Raw genomic sequence first — 17,883 nt, 5'->3', positions numbered from 1 at the left:
AAATGGGAACAGCAAGTTCCCATTGGAACTTTTATTATAGAAAAAATAGTAAAATCCAAGTCTGTAATTCTAATTCAAAATTTCTTTTTTCTTTTATTGAAAGCTAGTTAATAGAAGTCCATAATTTCTAAAGTCCACTTCTTTATTAGTCTTATGGTAATTATTTCTGGTTTTGTTAGACTATATTACTGTGTGTTGAGGTTCATGAAATACTTCTGCTTCAGTATCATTCCAGACTTCTTTTTCAGTATTTGCTGAAGAAATCTCAGTTACAAATTTGTAATTGCCTAAAACAGAAACATTTTTTTCATATTTGTTAACATATGGGGACTCTGATGCTACTGCCTGATTAAAAAAAACCCTATAAATAGAGTTAATTTACCTAAAAAAATCATGGCATTTGAGAAAAGTAGTCATTATGAAATCTCAGTAAATGTGCAGTGCTCCCTGAAGTCTCTTAAGTTGAAGTTTGCATGGCATTTTAGGAATATTTTTATTCTTGCTTTGTTTTGTACTGATTTATTTCTTACTGCACTGTGTACTCAGTTGCATTGCCTAAGAGGAGTTTAGGAGGTGGCACTACATGTGTTTCATTTGGAGAAAAACCTCTCTCAATCCAGCATTAGTATGTCCTCATGGAGGAAGCATCATTTCTGAATGTTTCAGTTTGACCCAACCCATGTGCAAACTTTTGTTCATATGCAAACAGTCTGTGTGTTACATAAATATGATCTCCTTTATTGTTTGATGTTTCTCAAAGTGGTTTATTTTGGAATTTGCCTAATCACTTGACTTGGTAGTTTGTATTATCAGGAGCGCCGATGTTATGGTTATGAAAAACATTACAATGTGCACAAAACACAGAAAGGTAGTGTGACAGTGTTCCCAGGTTAAAATCTTTCATTGGTATTTGCATGCATTTTGAATATTGAATATTCCCAGGTTAAAAACTTTTGCAGGTATTTGCATGGATTTTGCATAGTGAAGCATTCATGTGCTTATTAGCCCCACACTATATTTGCAGTTAAGAAATTTGCATATGATTTGCTTTCTATTGAGTGAAATGAGCTTTACACAGAATTCAGGGCATTAACTCTTTTTATGCATGACCTATTACTGGGTGGAAGGCACTTGAAAAAAAATCTGCTTAGCATTTTGTAACAAATACAAGATTTAAAAGGGCAACATGAGTATGAAGTGTTTTTATCAGTAATACCTTTCAGGAGCACATGCATGTGCTGGGTGGCATATTTCCAAATTTAGTTGTATTTGTACCTTACCAAGGACTCAAATTTGAAGCTTGTTCTTCATCAAAGATGCAGAAAAATAGATGTAGGTGATAGATTGTGTTGTTTGTGTGTTTGAGTTTTGTTGTAGTTTTCTTTTTTTCCCTCCCTGGGTTCTTCCATTCATTTGTTGCAGAAGCACTGATTCATTGCCACGTTCATGACTGATAGCGTGAGCTGTCGATTTGTTGTGTTCTTGACAGTAGATTGCCATTTGTGTTCAGAATATTTCCTAGTTAATTTTGGCTTCCTTTTGAAGCATAATCAATATTCATTGTTCTTTCAGATCTATAGGCTTGAATTGATATTACTCAAATCTTTGAAAACTTACTAAAATCCTACACTTTTTCAAAGACTGGTGGAAAATAATTGCAGTTGAAGCGTGACTGTCAAGTCTCTAACAAATTTTACTGTGTGGTGCTCTGTAGTTCCACAACATGTGTGTAAAAATCCTAGCTCTGCATGTCAAAATAATCCAGCCACTTGCATGTGGCTAGTTCTTTTTGAGCTTGATTTGCTTTCAGTAAATTCTAAATTGTGGTAAGTTTATTACTTTCGTAATATACTTGTATGCTTCCTAAACAGTAACTAATTTGCCTATTAGCATAGTATTATAGGACAGTCAACTTTTAAAAACATTTTCATAGTTTCCAGTGCCCATACCAGCATCTTCACGGCATTGGAAAGTGATTTCCCTTGCTTTGGCTGCACGTCTCTTGCTGTGGGCAGCAATGCCAGTGTGAGCAGCCACTGTTGTGTTCCCCTGCCTGCCCAGCTGGGCCAGTGCAGATGTGCTGCATCCCACAGGTCACTACCAACAGAGGCAGTCCTTTGGCCTGGTGCATTTTTTTTTTAATCCCAGGACAAATATCTGGTTAATCTTTATAGTGGTGTCATTCCCGTGAAAGGGTGGTATGAGAAAGAGGAAAGCTGCTACTTGAGGGAAGCTTTTTAAAGCTGTGCCCCAAGTCTGTTCAGTGTGTAAATAAAATGTAAATTGTGTGGTGGGCCAGAACTGGCCTGTGAGTAGGAGAGAGGACCAAAGAATTTCTGTAAGGAATGAAGTGGTTGGTTTTACACAATGATTTACTGCTGTTGCTGAAAGCTGCATGTTTCTTTAGCTTTACACACTGCACTAGGCAGAACAATAAGCTCTGTTTGAAAGCCTGAGCTTTGCCTGTGGTTTGCATATTTTGTCTTTGAATACTTACTTGGAGTTCATACTACTAAGTTCAAAGAAAGTAACTTTTCTTTTTTCACATGCTCCTGCTGATCTTGAAATGTTAATTTATTTTCCCTATTTAAGTGATTAACAGGAAAAAATAACTTTTTCATTACATTGCCTGATGTCAACACTGTATGAACATCAGAAATTCAAAGTAGATCTGATTATGCAGGAGAAAGTATATTATGTAGTCTATTGGTGTACCTTGAAGGGGAAATGTGTTTTGAAACTTATTACAAAACAGATAAATATGCATTTTCTCCAAGTGATGTTCTTTAACTTCTGTATCTGAAAGTCATTGTTAGTGATTCCAGAAATAATTTTCATATCTGTACTAAAAATACTTTTTTTAACTACTGAGATTTGTGAATGACTTTTGTACAGATTAAAAGTCTTTTCTGGTGATCAGGTAGCAGTGTTTCTGGGCACATGAACACAGTATGTGTAAAAGATGTTATTAAAAAGGGGGTTTAAAAATGTTTCATTATCTTGATTGTACTAAAAATAATAGCAGCAGTGAATGAGAAAGCTGATCAAAAATCATCAGAGCCTTATTTCATTCTGTTTCTGCTGATTTCCTCAACTGACTCCTTTTACTACTGTGACCAGGCTGCTTGGCTTGTCATTCTGTGAGCATGGGAGAAATGTCACAACCAAAAGCGCTGGATTCTAGGCACTTCATTGAATTATTTGTGCCAGCTACATTTACACAGTATATTTAAATGGAGACATATAGAATGGTGTTATAGGAGGCAAAATTTGGTAACAGTAGGATTAGGCTAAGCACTAAACTCTGTCTTTTATAGGGAGGGTATTCTTTGGGATAGACCTTGGTTTAAATTCCTTCTCCTCAGATGCCTAAGCACTTTGTGTTTAAAGCCTCTGGACATCACACTTGTAGTGTTTTGGGAGCTGGTTTGTGCTTCCTTACATGTGCTGTCATCTTGGTGTTTTTGAACTCATTTTCCAGTGGTGTAAAGTGTCAACAAAAGGTCATGGATAAAGACCCTGTTCCAGTCTGCCTTGTGTTCTTTCTTACTGTCCTACAAATGAAAAATCATTATCTGACTTTTTAGAAGGTGTTATTGCTTGCCTTTTTTCTCTGCACTGTGTAAAATTTTAAATCTTCAGAAGAGAAGCTGAGCAGGGTTTTTAAATTTCTTACCACGTAGACCAAACCTGTATTGTGTATTTTAGCTCTACAGATCATATCTCTTGGAGAGTGAGAAAGGTAAAAATAATCATCTCCTGTTGCCTGCTAAATGTGGCTTTGTGAGCATTGCAAGCACCTTGGTCCACTTAAGAGTATTTTTTTTTTTTTTTTTTTTTTTTTTTTTTTTTTTTTTTTTTTTTTTTTTGCTGGGGACTCTGGTGCCAGAGGTGGGACAACTTACCTCGCATTTTGTTTAGCTAGTGGCTAGTTTCTTTTAAAATGCTGGGCTGCCTGGGATCTGTTTTACAAGCAACTTGGATATCCAGGCTGTAGGAAGAGGGTACCAGTAGCCTTGAAAGATGTCTCAGTAGAAGTTACCTCTTTCAGTCAGAGCTCTGTAATTTAGCTTATGTTTTTTGTGGTGTTTACCATCTGCTTCTTGAGACTAAGTAGCAGTTCCATTTTTCATTATAGGTGTATGATTGCAACTGCATTTTAATTATTGCTATAGCTTTCAAGGCTTTTTTTTACACTGTAGATATGTAATTAAAAGAATTGTGTAGGTAATGAACCTGATTTTAAAATGTGTAGCTTCTTAAGTGGATCCTCCTTCCTCCCCAGCACTGGTGAGGGCACACCTGGAGTGCTGTGTCCAGTTCTGGGCTCCCCAGCAGAGAGACATGGACATAATGGAGACAGTCCATTATGTTTCCTCCTCAATGGAGGACCATGAACACAATTAAGGGACTGGAGCATCTGTCCTATGAGGAGAAGCTGAGAGGGCTGGGATTTTTCAACATGGCAAAGAGAAGGCTCAGAGGAGTCTCATCAATGTGTATTAAATACCTTAAGGAAGGGTGCAATGAGACTGGAGCCGGAGTCTTTTCAGCGATGCCCAGTGACAGGCCAGGAGCCAGTGGGCACACAGTGACACAGCAGGCTCCTTCTGAGCACCAGGAGCCACTTCTTTTACTGTGACAACTTTCACAGGTTGCCCAGGGTGATGGTGGAGTCTCCATGCCTGCAGATATTTAGAACCATCTGGACATGGTCCTGGGCAGTTGGCTGTGGGTGGTCCTTCTGGATCAAAGGATTTGGACCAGATGACCTCCAGAGGTCCTTTTCATACCCAACTTTCTGTTGATTTTTAGCTGTGGGAGAAACTCTTGTGCTGTGTCTTCCATGCATTGCTTTCTTTGTATAGAATTCAGATTGGAGGATGTGGTTTTGCTGCATCAAGGTAACAACCTTAACCCTGCCCAAGTATTGTGTGTATTTGTGTACTTTTCCCACAAAAAAAAAAGACCCCAACAAAAACAAACAATCAGCAAGGAGGCTCTTAACTACCTACTATATGTTTTGATGTATTTTTAGTGTGATAAGCCTATCCTGGTTTTTTTTGTAAGGGTCTAAAGCAGGAATGCACTATGTGTGTATTATTAGTATAGAAAAGAAAGAAAGAAAACTGATGAATATTTATCTGGTGAAAGGAAACTTGAATTTTAGTATTCAATATAGTTTTGCTCCAAATCAATTTTTGTCATTTACTGTAGAGTTGGTGTGGATTTACATGACACAAGGTCAGTATATGTGACTTAGAAATCTTTCCACTTAAACCCAAGAATACATTCATTGTCTTATATCCATCAGCTCTTGAGTTTGTTGGGGGCAGAATGGGATTGTTTTAGGATTCAAGAATCCATTTATGTTGTCAGAAGCAATATCCTGTTGAATTGTAATGTGTTTCACAGCTTGACTTGTGACATAATATTCCACGATGTGTTATCAACTGATGTAATGTCAGATCTTTGGAAGGCAGGAGACAGATTATCTGGAGCAAATACCAGCCTGTTCTTGACATTTGTGAACTGGTTCATTAATTATCAGAACTACATACTCAAAGCTCAGCAATATTCTAGGATCTCATAATACTCATTTCATATGACAGAAAAGCCATAGGAGAATAGGAATACAGTTTTAACATTGTGTATGAGATAATTTGCTGTTTTCATGTAATAGTAGCTAAATACTGGTTTGAATCTAATTATATTTTGTAAATTTTTAAAGGCCACTATGTCTTTCTGGGATGCTGTATGATTTGGTGAGTGTCCTTCCAGACTGGACTACATCTTTTGTGAGGAGTCTTGGTGGATGTTGCTGTTTTTATTTTCAGTCCAAGGTGGTTAATTACCTTTGAAAGTGCTAACACAAGATTTGGAACATACACCCCAGAAAAGACTATAATCTGTACAACATTCATGGGTAAGGCTGATTCTGTTTTATTGCATAAGAATTGAAGAAGCAGATGTGCTTTTGCGTACACAGACATAAGGTCTGAAATAAAAACAGCTGACTTCAAAGGTAAATAAAGGTTGAGAACGACTGCTTAGTCACATATCCCTAAAAAAAAAAGCACAGCGGAATTTATGGCGGGGTCAACGATAAGGGATGATAAAAGGGTTCTCTTTGGGGGGAGAAGAGAGCTTAGCTTGTTTCTCATAAATGCTGATTTGAAGTTCTCTTGTGGAGGGGCACAGAGGCTTGCTTTTCTGTGGGATGTATGGTAGCTGATGAATTCCAAAGCTGATGAATTGCCTCACTTGGGTGGTTGCAAGGTGTAGCACGGTGGCTGTTTTGGCTTTTGTTAGGTAGGCATTGCTGGTCAGTACCTCTCTGATAAATGTCTGCAAATACTGCTGTATGCTGGGTAGTTCAGGGTGCTGATGAAATAAAGTTGTAGGCATTATGGGATGAGTCTTCTAGTCCTTTGGGTTGCTAAGAGTCCTCAGTTCCTAAAGATTGGTCAGAAACCTGCTTTCTTCCTGAGGGAAGTAATTCATACTATGTCATTGCTCTATGAAATCTGCCCCCTAGTAAGGTGGTTCTTATATTTCTGAAACTCATATGCTTTATATTTGTTTGTGTTAATTCAATTTCCTGAGAAGTCTGGTAGGCAAAAAATCAGTTTCCCATTTGCCTACAGACCTTACTATATCCTGAATGGCATGACCATTTTTGCAAATAAACATTTATTTATATTTCAGGTCAAATTCACTGCCATAATTAAAATTCTACCAGTATAATTCACTGTATAATTAAAATTCTACCAGTTTTCTTTTTTCATCATTACTTCTTAACGACAGTGAGAATACATTTCTTCCAAGACTACTCTAGTTGCCCATATACTTGCAGTGTAGCTTTGCAAAGTATTTCTGGTAATGCTTTGTGTTGTGAGGCTGAGGACACTGAACTTGACATGGCATATTTGGATACACTTTGAACAAAACCAGTGTATTGAAAAAGAAGACACATGTGTATTCCGACTTTATTTAGTGCATCAGAAAAGAATACAAAATGCACTGAAGAGAATATTCGGGCTAATGACTGTCTCTTGTGGTAATAAATGTGTAAAAATAAAGGATTTGAGGGTCACATAGAATTTTTCTTTCAAATGCAATGGCGGTTTCTTTGAAGGGATTAAAAAAACCAAGCAACCTTGTAGCTCGTATTGTATTCTACTTCTAGGCTGACATGTGTTGATAATTCGTACATATATTTGGATTTTTTTTGTATGTGTGGGCAACAAATATAATTACCAGCTAGGATTACATCTGCTAGTAATATTCCTTTAATATTTTCATGCATGGTAAAAAAGACACTGGATGTGCAATTAGCAAAGAAGGATACAAAAGCAACTTGAAGACTTCATTGCCATATTATTTGCAGTGTATTATGAAAATGAAGTAAAAAACATCTATGAATAGTGACTTGTTAAAGGAATAATGCCCACTTTTTCAGAGGTACTGGTGTTTAATCTACACCTGCTTGAAACCGATGTAATAAGTTTTCCTCTTTGAGGGAGTCATCCCTAATAGTGTATATCAAATTTGATCTTGTCGTACAGTGGAGATCCCCTAAATGCCTGTGTTGAAACTGAAATCTTTCTGTGAAATCAAGGGTGGAATATATAGAACATCTGCATTTGGCAGAGATTTTACAAGTTTGTTTTCTAGTAAATACTCAATTCTTCATACTTCTCAGAATACTCCTGTGTGCCAGTGGAATGGGAATGTTAGGTGTGGCTTTTATTTGCTTTTGAAAATGGTTTTAAGCAATTAAAGTCTACCACTTAAATATTTATTTCACTAATCATTTGTTTCAAATGGGTGGGTCAGTAAGCATACCTGTTTATATATGCTAGGCAATTTTTCCAGTTGTTAATTTTGTATGGGTTTTCTTGTGGATATGTTGAAAAAATGTATCCTTCTGTGATTTTACTGTGTGCTTCTTAAACACGGTCTTAACCTGAGTCTGCTTCCTTCCTAATCTCAAAGGCCTTGTGAAAATTCAGAAGCTGTTGGTGTTATCTTTCATGTATTTGTGATGCACAGTTTTTGCTCCTACTTAATTTAAGTCTTCAGCCTGAGCTTAATGATGACTGATCTGTGTGTGCCTTAACCTTTTGGGTAGTTTAAGCCTTGCAAGAATTTCTTGAAGTTACACCCTGCTTGAAAGAATAGAGATCTTCATTAAACATCCTTAGCTAGGACTTCACCAAATCAGAAAGTGTAAGAAAAGTGAAGCAGCTGTTTCTTTTATGACACCAAAGTAAGGCTTTACCTTTAATATTTACTGTTATTTTTAAGGAAAAAAGTTAACTACGTATTGATACTGTAAAAAGATAGTGGGAAACAGAAAGATAAGAAGTCATTCAAAGTTTTGAAAAGGGGCTAATAATCTATTTGTTGTAAGTGCTGAATATTGCTTTTGAAAGTAAATGTAATGCTGGATCTTGAGTAACCTCAGCAAAAAATGAGGTATTAGAAGCTTCAAACATTTAAGTTTTTTTTTCTTTTAACAGTGTTCAAAAAATAGTTTCTTCAATCCATCTGCTGTAGATCGATCTTGTTTCTACCTAATAACAGTGGCTAAGTTGTGAATAATTAATGTCCTTTTGTGCAGGATATTTTGGAAGAAATTACACCTGTTGTCCTGAGTGTTTGCTTTGATCTGAGGATGTAATTGTGCTTTGTGTGTAAGAGTTCACATTTATTCGGGAGTTTGGACTATGTGTACAGTTTAAAATCAAATACAGCAATTGTAATAATTATTTTGATGATCCCATTCCAATTGTCAATTTAAGGATTATACAGAATGGGACAAAAATACATTACTCAGCATCAGGAATACCAGGCTGTGCAGGGCTTCTGGATTTGAGTGTAGCTGGTGGTTTTACCCGCTGCCTGGGGGTACAGGCAGGGCAGGGTACAGTGGGCTGGAGAGTCCAGGAGAACTGAAGTCACCACCTGTGGGGCAGTCTGAGAGCTACTTAGACCCAGGAAGGTTTGGGGCTTATCTCAGGACTCTTGTGGAGCTTGGACAAAAGTTGACTAAGTCTGCTGATGCTCTTGGAGCTGAAAGTTGGTTTTTATACTGAAGGATGATGGGAGTCCTGCCATGGATGGGTTGTTGGGGGTGTGGACACTGAAACCACCTGGGTTACAGGTGGGGGGCCTGATAAAAGAGCTTCAGGTGTGGCAAGTGCAAGAAGCTCTGCAATGAAGTGCATGCTTTGTTGGTTTTACAACTTGGAAGTATTGGCAAAATGTATTGGTTCAAAGCCACTTGCAACATTGTGTATTAAGTGCCAGATGATTAATGGAAAATACACTGTGTGTGCTTGCAGGACTCAGTGATGATTAATTGCTCCTAAAAGCTTGTAACAAATAAAGCCTGTAAACAAATAAAGGATGAGGAGAAGGCTGAGGTGCTTAATGCTTTCTTTGCTTAGTCTTTAACAGTCAGACCAGTTAATCTCAGTGTACCCAGCCCCCTGAGAGAGAAAATAGGGACAGAGAGCAGAATGAAGCTCCCATAATCCAAGGGGAAATGGTCAGTGACCTGCTGTGCCATGTGGATGTAAGTCTGTTGGGTTGGGTGGGATCCATCTGAGGGTACTGAAGGAGCTGTCAGAGGCACTCACCTTCTCTGACCAAGTGACCCCTTTAGAGGGTGAGGGGAAAGGCTGTGGATGTTGTCTTTCTAGGCTGCAGTAAAGCCTTGGATAGTCTCCCATAGCATTCTCCTGCAGAAGCTGGCTGCTCATGCTTTAGATGAATGTTTGCTGGATTAGAAGCTCTCTGCCCAGAGAGTTGGTAACAAAGGGAGTTTGATCCTGCTGGTGGTGGGTCACAAGCGCTGTTCCCCAGGGCTGGGCTGGAGCGAGTCCTGATAAATACCTTTATCAATGATTGGAACAAGAGGATCAAGTGCATCCTCAGTCAGTTTGAGGACCAAGCTGTGTGGGAGTGTCAATCTGCTGGAGGGTAGGAAGGCTCTGGTCAGGCATCTGGACAGGCTGGATTGATGGGCTGGGGCAAGCTGTATGAAGTTGAACCCAACTTGAGCCACAGGCAGCGCTACATGCTGGGGGCAGAAGGGCTGGAAAGCTGCCCAGGAAAAGAGGACCTGGGGGTGCTGGTCAGCAGTAGCTAAACATGAGCCAGCTGTGCCCAGGTGGCCAAAAGGCCAATGGCATCCTGGCCTGTGTCAGCAATAGTGTGGCCAGCAGGAGCAGGGCAGTGGTTGTCCCTCTGTACTCGGCACTGGTGAGGCTGTGCTTCAAGTTCTTTATCCAGGTTTGGGCTCCTCACCATAATGAAGACATTGAGGGAATGGAGCTTGTGCAGAGAAGGGCAACAAAGCTGGGAAAGGGTCTGGAGCACAAGTCTGATGAGGAGCAGCTTAGGATCTGGGGGTTTTTAGCCTGGAGAAAGGGAGGATCAGAAGGGACCTTGTCACTCTCTATGACTGCCTGAAAGGAGGCTGTAGCCAGGTGGGGGTTGGGCTCTTCTTCCAGGCAAGTAGTGACTGGACAAGACACAATGATCTCAAGTTTTACCAGGGGAGGATTAGATTAGGTATTAGGAAAAGTTTCTTCACAGAAAGGGCTGTCAAGCACCGGACCAGGCAGCCCAGGGAAGTGATTGAGTCACCATCCCTGGAGGCATTTAAAAGGCTCATAGGTGTGGCACTAAGTGACATGGTTTAGTGATGGATTTGGCAGTACTAAGACCTCTAAGATCTTACAAGTCTTTTCCAACCTGAATGACTCTATTAAAGTGCTGTGATGTTTGTTTTCTGAATATATTATTGTAAGTTTGAGTACAGATATTTTATTTTTTTCCTTTTTTAAAATCCAGACTTGGTGGAAACAACAAACAAACTTTACTTTTCTTTTTATTAATTACCTTTTTTTTGGTGATAAAGTGCCTGTCATTTTTAAAAAGAAAATTGGCAGATTATATCCAGGATGTAACAAATATTTTGCTTTCAAATGTGAAAAAATACAGTTGGAAATTGTCCTGGATTGGTAGTGCTCTTGGTGGGTTTTTTTCCTGATTTTTTTCTGTCAGTCTGTATACTGCCTTTGTTCCCTCTCCATTACAGTTGCCTCTTCACCACTACCATTACATGTATTAACCCTCTCTCCCTGTCATGGCTGTTTGGTTTGTGAAATAAATTATTAAAAATTACTGTAAAGATCTTTTGATGGAAGACTGTGGTTAACAATATCAAGCTATTCTGAGACCACTTCTTTTTATGTGGGTATTAGTCAATTGTCCATACACTTCATGTAGCTCATTCTAGCCCCTGTGATTCCTCATCCAGGAGAGGAGAAATGTTCTCCTAACGTGTTCTCTGGATCTGTTGGAAAGCATCGCAGTGTTTCCTGGAGTCAGATGGAATGTGACAGTAACTGTAAAGGATTTTCACATGACAGAGTTCTTATGAATCTGATTTAAATCCACCTAAAGGATGTTTTAGTCTCTTCTCTGGCATTTGGAAGACTTTTAATTTTTATTTACATCAAGACCACACATTTTGTTCTCTGCACTTAACCTTTGAAAGAATGTAATACCTTTTCTCTTCCACAGTTACAAGTAGGTGCTGTAAAGTACTTGTTACTTTATAGTGATAATTTTTTTTTGGGAGGGCCATTGGAGCAGTAGGCAGGGTGCTGTATATTGTCTTATGTACTAAACATTAAAGTAACTTAGCTTTATAGAGCTTAAGTATATGGAGCTTGAATTGAATCTAAATTGCAGCCTTGCTGGCTAAATACCTGTGTTGACAGAATTTTAAAGGGATGCTAGCAGAGACAGAGCTGGTGAAACTGAGGAAGAGGACAACATGAAAATGTGAACCTAACGTGGTTGTCTCAGGGTATCTTTATTTTCCTGGTTTTAGAACAGTAGTAAATACTTTTATCTGAGTTCAATTTTAGTATTTTAGTTGGAAGACCTTAGAGTGGGATCTTTTGTAAAGGGTTAGGCACTTCGTGGCAGCTAACTTCAGTACTTTAGAAAGGTTGAATGTGTGGATCTGAAATGGGGATGAGGTGATTTCAAAGACAGGAAGCCATCTGCTCTGCCTGCACTTAGGGAGACCTCAATGATTCCATGTTGTCTTTTGCTGGAACTCTGCTGTGTGAACCATGCTGTGTTCATAGCCTGGATTACCAGCTGTATTTCAACTTAGATCCTGCCCAGCTGTGCTGATGACCCTAAAGCTGAATTAATACTTGTGTTCCTCTGTCTTGCTGGATGCATCCGGACAGGGTGGCACTCAGAGATGACTTTTTAAAAACTTTCCTTACCTAAAGGGGTCTGTTGATGTACTTAGACGTGGTATTGTTTTTCAGGGTCATGGTTTCAAGGCCAGTTGAAATAAATAAAGACTAATTACAAACCAATGCCCTTGGTTACAAATCAGTAACTTTATGGGTTGAAGGTAGGTAGTCTAGGCTTTCCATGTAGTCATGGGCCTCCTGGTATCCTCTGTCTGCCACCCTTCCCCTTGTATCTAGCAACTTCTTATTAATTACTGTTGGATTTTTCTCTTCTAAAATGTTTAAAATACTAAAGGTGAGGTACAGCAGATAATGAATGTCTTTTCCTACTGGAAGTGACCATAACCCTTTAGCCAGGGGAGTTTACAACCATAAACATTTTTACTTCTGCGAAGTATATATTAAATAAAAATATAGTTTGCTTTTGTTTTTGACCTTTTTTTTTAAGATTTACCACTAGAGTTCACCAAAAGCTTTGTAAAAAAATAATGTCAGTATCAGACACTTGGGCAGATAATGTGCCAGAGTGGGATGCGTTATGTGACTTGTGGGAACTTGATATGCTATTTTTAAAAATTCATCTTTGAAAGCAAGGAAAAGGTGAAGTCATAAGATATAAATATGCAAAGAAAGGATAGTGATCATGGGAGACACCAGATTAAACTCCTGTCACTGGCAAACAAAAAAGAGAAGTTTGTATAAAGATCCCTCTCACATCAGAAAATATAAATTAAATTTGTGGATAACTACAGGCCTTCAAGTCTTAAAAGTAAGGAAGTGAAGTATCTTCAATTTTGAGAAAGGAGAAAGGTCAGAATGGCTTTTTCAATACATTGAGTGTAATGAGTGTAATGAAATGTTGGTTTTGTGTTGTTGCTCTTTACCTTGCCTTCAAAGTAGGAAAGACAAAGGTAAATCCAGCCAAAGGAAGATATTCCCAGTGTGGAGCCTCGGGTAGGAGGAAGATAACAACCCAAAAAAATTTGACTCCTTCTGACCTATGGAGCTCTTCCACCAAATCTTTTGCCTTTTCCTTGAAGGAAATTGGGAACTGCTAGACAGCACTTTTAAAGTACAGCTCTGCCTGCTGTAATATACCAACATCACTCCTTATGACAGTCCTTGAAATCCTGAGATGTGGCTGCCAAATAAGATGAGAAAATGGATCCTCACCCACCTTCTCTTGTTTGTCAAAATGTTCTTTTTATTTTTGGGAGCTGCTGTTACACCAAATAATACGTGTCTCAAATGAATGTTCGAACTGGTTTGTGCTTGATGAAACTGAACCACTCTGAGGCCATAAAGCTACATTTTTCTATGCAAAACTGGCATGTTTTACCTTCAGCACTTGTAAGTGCTGCTGAAAGTTTCAAAATGGCTTGTCTTATTGCATGCAATACTGTGCTGGAAGAATATTTTTTGGTGCTTTTTTTGTGCAAATGATGGTAATTTAAGAGAACTGCCTCTAACAAGGGTATCAAACCTGCACTCGGGATTGACAGGAGACACAGCAGAGAAATAACGAGCAAGGTTGTAATGGGTATCTCAGTGTTGGTACAGAACTGTTCAGCCTCTTTAAGGCATGGCTCTGTGGCAGCTGCATGGGCTGGTGTGTCTGCTGTGCATGAGTCAGGGCTTGGAGGAGGGGCAGGAGGGGCTGGGATACACCTTTGCACACCTGCCTATGCTGTCTTTGCTTTTCTTTCCCAGCTCATCTTTACTCTGCCACGAACAGGCTTCCTTACTATTCTGGCTCAACAGGCATAGAAGTAGATCTGCTACTTTGTCCTAAATGTTTCCAGATGAAGCTTTTTCCAAACTTGTGGGTGGGATTTTGTGAAGATGCTTGTGCTGCTGATTGCTGTGCTGCACGGTTGTGTGTGCAAAGAGTGAGCTTTAATTTCTGCTGTGCTTAGTCTGGAGCTTTCACAAGCACTAAATTTTGCTGATAGTCTGAACTGGGGATGATGGTTGGGAATTAGCCACAGCAGAGGCTTATCTGGCTGCTGGGTAGGGTACCTTAAGCCCATATCTCCTGCTTTTCAGAAAACTGATAAAGTAGAAAATAGATGAGGTGTGAAGGTAGTTCTGAAAAAGTCAATAAGTAGCCGGAAGCTACAATTTAATAAGTGTTTAGACATATCTGGCTCAAATACTTTATAATTTTAACTCTTTTAAAAGTGATAGCTAAAACCTAAATCCATATTCCCTGTGGCATTAGGTATCAGGAGAAATAAGTGGAAGCAAGGCATTTGAAATCAATAAATGGCTTCTAGGTACAACTTAATGCGGACAGAACTTGGAGAAAAAAGATTGTGAAACAGATACAGGAATAAAATTTAGGTTTCTTTTGCAGACTATAGCAAAGTTCTAATCCTGGCTGTTGTGAAAATGGATGGAGATTAGAAAGTTGTGGAAATGTGGAAGTTCACTGCCATGGGCCAACTTGTACAGAATTAGATGTACTGAAAAAGTAAGAAATCTGTGGAGTAAAGCTGCTCTATTTATGCCTTAAATAATAAATGAAATAATGTTAATTACCTAAGATACATTTTATATTATAATAGAAATGAAGCAAAGATTTTTTTTCCCATTTGTCTGGAGATTGTGTTATGCTTGAGAATCTTCTTCTCTGCTTTGAGTGTCATGTTGTTGGATTTAGTTGTGGCTTACAGGGCCTAGAAGTGCAAGAGGCTCCTCTGGGTAGGTAATTCAAGTTATGCAACTGCATTTTATGAAGGCCCTTGGTTTCTCTTTTCTGATTCTTAGGCCAGCAGGTTGTATTTGTGTGTATGATGGGGCTGAATAACCATCAATTTATATTTTCTTTTTTCTATTCCATAGACATGGTAAGGAAGAGTCATTAACATTCTATTAGCTCTGTAGATAAAAGCATTTATATACGTGAGATTTGTCATAGTGTTACACCTCAAGGAGATTAAAATTATATTCCTGGGGCAGGTTCCAGTCAATCCTTCTTGATTCTGAACTACTTATTGCTGTTTACAGCAAATTCATATGGAATCATATGATGCATAGTGGAAAACACAGAATTTTCATTTTTCATTTACCCATGCCTTTGCTATCATCATATGAAATACCTGCTTATGCTTGACTGCAGTAGTTTTTACCTTAAGCATCACAGTATGTGATATTTTCAAATCAATAGTTTGGATGACATTTCTGACTTGCAGTTTGTGTCTTGCCCATCTCAACATCAGCAGTGTCACTTAAATTTCAGCCATTTTTTAGAAACTCTGATCTGCAAAACAACTGAATCCTTTTTAATCATTTTTACCAGGTAAGGCTAATTCTGAGACTACAGATAAAGCAAGTGTATGTTTCTGAAGTATTGTATCAAAATGAGAATGCAGTTGTTTTTCAGTAAGCCCTGTGAAATCTGGAGATTCTTTTGGAGCTCACCCATCAGCTGTCATCCTTCTAAGGCCATAGTTAGACTTCAGTAGATGTTCTGAGACAGCTGGTAACACATCTGCAAGAGCTATGTTTGAGCACACATGGGGAATTAGAGCTATTATATCTGTTTGTGTTAGTTTTTTTGAGGGGGAGGAGAGATTTTTTTTTTTTTTTTTTTTACCTTGTCCCAGAGAAAGGAGTCAATTTGTTCTGCTGTTTAGTGTTTTCTGCTCATTTGCTGTGCAACCCAAATTACTGAAAAGTTGGGTTTTGCGATTGCCTTTATCTTGTCAAAAATTTCTGCCACCTGTCTGGCCTCTAAAGGATGTAGACTGAAATAGTTTGTGCCAATGAATCTAGGCAATGGCTTTGTGTTCAGGGACAGGCCTGAAGGCAGGGACAGCTTGGCTAGGATCTTGGCTTGTTTGCATAGACGTCCTATGTGGCTCGATCAAGTTATGGAAATTCTGAAACTACTTGTCTACATTTATAAGATGAAAAGGAATTGGTGTAGGGAAGGGTGCATATTTAATATGTGGCTGTTGAAGGTAAATCAGTTAATATTTGCAGGGTGCTTTGAAACTTCAGTGGCACGGTGTTGTGCAAGATGTTTTGTTCATGGTTGGCTTTGGATTTTGAGTGACTGAGACAGAAGCAATCAGCCTGCATTTGCTCATTTGAATAACTCGTGTTTTGCGTATGAAGCTGTATGTAGGGACAGAAAAGCACTGAGTCGTACTGTGCCTGCTATTTCTGGAATATCAAGCAGGCTTAAGACTCAGAGGAGGAGTTTCTGGGATTTTTCCAAATTCTGTCAACAAAACAAATTCTATCCGCATTAATCATCAGAATGAGTTGGAGTTATTTGTGTGTTGTTGTAGCATAGCCTGGCTGAAACAGGCTACTTGACCTTGCTCCTAATGTAATGGGACTTTTCCCAAGACACTGATAAATCACTCATCACTTCTTTGCATATTGAAATTATTCACACTGATCATTAAGTCTTCAGTGAAGAGAGCAGTTGACTCTTGGAATGCCTCGAAAATGTGCCTGTGCTCAAGAGCAGGGTGAAATGCCCACCTTGGAGCACCATGCTATGGCACCTGCATCTGCTGCTGCCCAGGGTAATTTGGGTTCCCTAACATCAGGTGTTACTGTGCTGAACAGCCATTGGCAAGGCTTAGGCTTTCTGCCAACATACCTCTTAGCTAGCAGTGAGGTTTATCTTCTCTTGTCTTAAGGTCTTGTTTTGTTCAAGAAATAGTTGCATGATCCACTTTTCTCAAAGTAGTGAAGTCTTTATTTTGAAGGAATGAGCTAAAAATGCAGCCTGTATTTTCTACCTTTGGTATATAATACCATGTGCAGGGTGAGCTTTGACTATTTTATATCAAAAAAGAGCTGTGAGAAAAGAGTAGCCCATTAAGGTCATGTCATGTTGGAATAAGCTTCCTTTAGAACGTGGCCACGGTCATATATTTGTAAGAGGAGTGCCTTTCCTTTCAAGTGTCTTTCTGGGAGCTGTTTGACAAGACAAGTGTGGAATGTAGACTAAAATGCGGATTATGGCACAGAAAACTAAACTGTACCCAGAGCTGAACTGAAGTATACAATTTTTTTTCCCTGATCAACAAAGACAGCAAGCAGGTAAGATGTGGAATTGATCAGTCCCTTTCTTGATTGGAACAAGTATGAGTCGTTCAGTGGCTATAGGCTTGGGAAAGTTCTCATTCATATGGGGGAATTATTGAAATGTCTTACAAGTACTGCAATTTTAGAGTGTTGAAGTTCCAAGAGGAAACCTGCTGCTTTTCAAAAGAAACATTTCTAGGTTTAGCATTTTTAAACATAAATCATTTTGCAACTTCAAGTTACCCTCAGGTGCCTTAATGCATGGAAAATCTAGTGATTTAGAGTAAAATGAACAAAAATACCAAAGTAATTTGTCAATTCATGTTGTCTGTGCTGTGTGCAGAGGCAGAAAAATCAGCAGGACATTGCAGAAGGAGTGAAAATACAAGTTCCAACCTAATTGGATTTTTTTACATTGCTAAAAGGTAAACCTTTCTAGTAGGTTTAACTCTCCTGTTCTTTACTTTGTGGAGCTTAGGTGTTGCTAAGGGTGGATGGGCTGAAGCCTCCCTAGGCAGCTCTGTGTGTCTGGGTGCTG

The 17,883-nt window shown here is 38.8% G+C and overlaps 1 protein-coding gene across 2 annotated transcripts in view; it reads left to right on the top strand.

Annotated features, from left to right (window-relative positions):
* The window catches only part of CDKAL1 (CDK5 regulatory subunit associated protein 1 like 1), a 383,156-nt gene that overhangs the window by 42,029 nt on the left and 323,244 nt on the right, over nucleotides 1-17,883 (top strand). The window lies entirely within an intron of this gene.

This window comes from Haemorhous mexicanus, chromosome 1 (assembly GCF_027477595.1).
Source record: "Haemorhous mexicanus isolate bHaeMex1 chromosome 1, bHaeMex1.pri, whole genome shotgun sequence".
Taxonomy (NCBI): domain Eukaryota; kingdom Metazoa; phylum Chordata; class Aves; order Passeriformes; family Fringillidae; genus Haemorhous; species Haemorhous mexicanus.
The sequence above is the reverse complement of the archived record's forward strand: the minus strand, read 5'-3'. Positions and strand labels throughout refer to the sequence as shown.